The sequence below is a fragment of the Chiloscyllium plagiosum genome, chromosome 38, assembly GCF_004010195.1.
Source record: "Chiloscyllium plagiosum isolate BGI_BamShark_2017 chromosome 38, ASM401019v2, whole genome shotgun sequence".
Classification (NCBI taxonomy): Eukaryota; Metazoa; Chordata; class Chondrichthyes; order Orectolobiformes; family Hemiscylliidae; genus Chiloscyllium; species Chiloscyllium plagiosum.
Genome location: NC_057747.1, coordinates 1,789,497 through 1,792,898, shown reverse-complemented (window position 1 = coordinate 1,792,898; position 3,402 = coordinate 1,789,497).

The following is a 3,402-nucleotide window of genomic DNA, read 5'->3' as shown; positions in this document are numbered from 1 at the left end:
GGGAGGGGACACACCTTTCACCTGGGGACAGGGGCACCTTTCACCTGGGGGCATGGACATCGTTCGCCTGTGTCTGGGACACCTTTCACCTGGGGGACGGGGACACATTTCACTTGGAGATGGGGCACCTTTCACCTGGGGATGGGGACAACTTTCACCTGGGGATGGGACACTTTTCACCTGGGGATGGGGGCACTTTTCACCTGGGGCTGGGACACCTGGTCCCCTGGGGATTGGGGCACCTATCACCTGGGGATGGGGGCACACATCACCTGGCGACAGGGACAACTCTCACCTGGGGATGAAGGAACTTTTCACCTGGGAGGCGGGGACACGTTTCACCTGGGGATGGGGACACCTTTCACCTGGGGCTGGGACACCTTTCACCTGGGTCTGGGACACCTTTCTCCTGGGGGAGGGGACACCTTTCACCTGGGGCTGGGGACACCTTTCTCCTGGGGGAGGGGCACCTATCTCCTGGGGCTGGGACACCTTTCACCTGGGGCCAGGGAAACCTCTCACCTGAGGTCGAGGGCACCTATCACCTGGGGGCGGGGACACCTTTCACCTGGGGATAGCGACACCTTTCACTTGGGGATGGGGCCACCTTTCACCTGGGGACGGGGACACCTTTCACCTGGGGATGGGGCCACCTTTCACCTGGGGATGGGGCCACCTTTCACCTGGGGACGGGGACACCTTTCACCCGAGCGGCCAGTGTAAAATTCCATCTGGGCAGGGGTGAACACGGACGGGATCCCACCGCACACCTGAGCATCCTCCAACTGGTGCTCTACGTCGGGTCCGAGCACCGCCGTTTTAAGGCGTTGGATGGTGGTGGCCACGTACCAGATGTCTACCACTGCCCTGCTCGCTATGTCCTGCGGCAGCATCCAGCCCAGGCCCCCGGCACCCAGCACGTCCCCGACCCTGGTCACCCTCGCCGCCACAGCCTTCCCCTCCGAAAGCGACTCGAACCCGCGAGTACGGAAGTACGGATTCCTGAGCAACGGCTCCCTGATGACAGCCGCTACTCCAGCCAGAGGGTAGGCGCGACGCGATTCGACCATGTTCCAGACAGTGATCGGGTCCTGGTAAAAGACAGGCAGCGTCTTGAGGGAGACCTCCAAGCCATCACTGTCGATTTTTATTTTAAAAATAAAGGTGAATTCAAACAATCCAGCAAGAGCAGTCATTTTAAATTAGATTACTTACAGTGTGGAAACAGGCCCTTCAGCCCAACAAGTCCACACCGACCTGCTGAAGCGCAACCCACCAGACCCATTCCCCTACATTTACCCCTTCACCTAACACTGCGGGCAATTTAGCATGGCCAATTCACCTAACCTGCACAGTTTTGGAGTGTGGGAGGAAACCAGAGCACCCAGAGGAAACCCACGCAGTCATGGGGAGAATGTGCAAACTGTGTGCAGTTCTGGTCGCCTCATTTTAGGAAAGCTGTGGAAGCTTTGGAGAGGGTGCAGAGAAGATTCACCAGGATGTTGCCTGGAATGGAGAATAGGTCGTACGAGGATAGGTTGAGAGTGCTAGGCCTTTTCTCATTGGAACGGCGAAGGATGAGGGATGACTTGATAGAGGTTTATAAGATGATCAGGGGAATAGATAGAGTAGACAGTCAGAGACTTTTTCCCCAGGTACAACAGAGTGTTACAAGGGGACATAAATTTAAGGTGAAGGTTGGAAGGTATAGGGGGGATGTCAGGGGTAGGTTCTTTACCCAGAGAGTGGTGGGGAATGCGGTGCCTGTGGGAGTGGCAGAGTCAGAATCATTGGTGACCTTTAAGCGGCAATTGGATAGGTACATGGATAGGTGCTTAAGCTAGGACAAATGTTCGGCACAACATCATGGGCCGAAGGGCCTGTTCTGCGCTGTATTGTTCTATGTCTATCTATGTCCACACAGAGAGTCGCCTGAGGCGGGAATCAAAGCCAGGACCCTGGTGCTGTGAGGCTGCAGTGCTAACCAACGAGCCACCATGCCACCCCAAAGACCAATGCCTCCCCAAAGACGTATTTTATCCTGTATCAGAAAGGTGTGCAGCTTGTTTAGTAAACAGAGTCTGGCTGGTCAAGGCATTGCTATGGAGAATGCACCAGTTTGATGGTGACGAACAGTAGATAGCCAAGCTTGTTCAATGCTTTCTTTTCTCAGAGCCAGCTCTCACAGTGAACAGAATCCCTGTCACTCCTGGGTTTTTTTCCTCCTGTTTATTTTTTTCTGTTTTTTCTTTTTTTCTTTTACCCCCCACAGTACCGCCTAACTGCGGTAGTGCTTATTTTTAAGCTTGTTTAATTGTTTTTTGTGTGCAGGTGGGAGACACAGTGAGAGACAAAAGGTGTACGAATCTTTATTCAATTTCCACCACCAGGAAGATAGGAAAACACCCGCGTGGCCAGTGACAAGCACTGCCCTTCACAAAAGGGCCACACTCCTTTTTTTTTTCTCTTACCCCCACACTACCTCCTAACTGCGGTAGTGCTTATTTTTAGCTTGTTTAATGTTAAAACAGGCAGGTTGACTCTGATTGGTGAGGAAACATGGTGAGGACAGTGCAGGAGAGAGAGAGAGACAGAGAGACAGAGAACATGCACAGTTACTGCCTTTGGTTTGAATTCATGTGTCGCTGGACATCGGAGTGCATCTGGGAAAATTAACAAACAGTGAATTTCACAACTAATCTTGGAGGAACCGGTTTGGGTGAAATACACACCACAGAACCAGATAAGTTAATTGTTGTTTTAAGTCTGTCCAAGAGAAAGGCTGTATTAGTGAGTACAGGGGGTTCTTTCTTGATTATATGTTTTTGGAGATAAATCTCTTGATTAAAGCCATAGCTCTTAATTTAACCTGGTGCAGTGTTTTGTAAAGGAATAAGACGGTGTTATTTTCTGGGTCTGTAGATTGTGAAGGAGCAAAAATGGCCTTTGCAGTGATATGTACTTCTTGTCAGAGTATAAGAGAGTTTAAGGGTTACTGCGGATTATATCTGCCATAAGTGCTGTTGGATCCGAATCTTATCAGATCGAGTGGAACGGTTGGAGAGACAGATAGAAGTGATGAGGAATTTGCAACATCAACAGTATATGATGGATGGCAATTATAGGAAGGGGGGAAAGTCTCAGATACAGTCACATAGATGGGTTAACTCCAGGAAGGGTAAGAGAGGTCGGTAGCTAGTGCAGGAGTCTTTTGTGGATATACCCATTTCAAACAGGTATGCTGTTTTGGAAAATGTAGGGGGTGATGGATTCTCAGGGGAACGTAGCACGAACAGCCAAGTTTCTGGTATTGAGACTGGCTCTAATGCAACGAGGGGTACGTCGGCTGCCAAGAGATCAATTGTGTTAGGGGATTCTGTAGTCAGAGGTACAGACAGACGT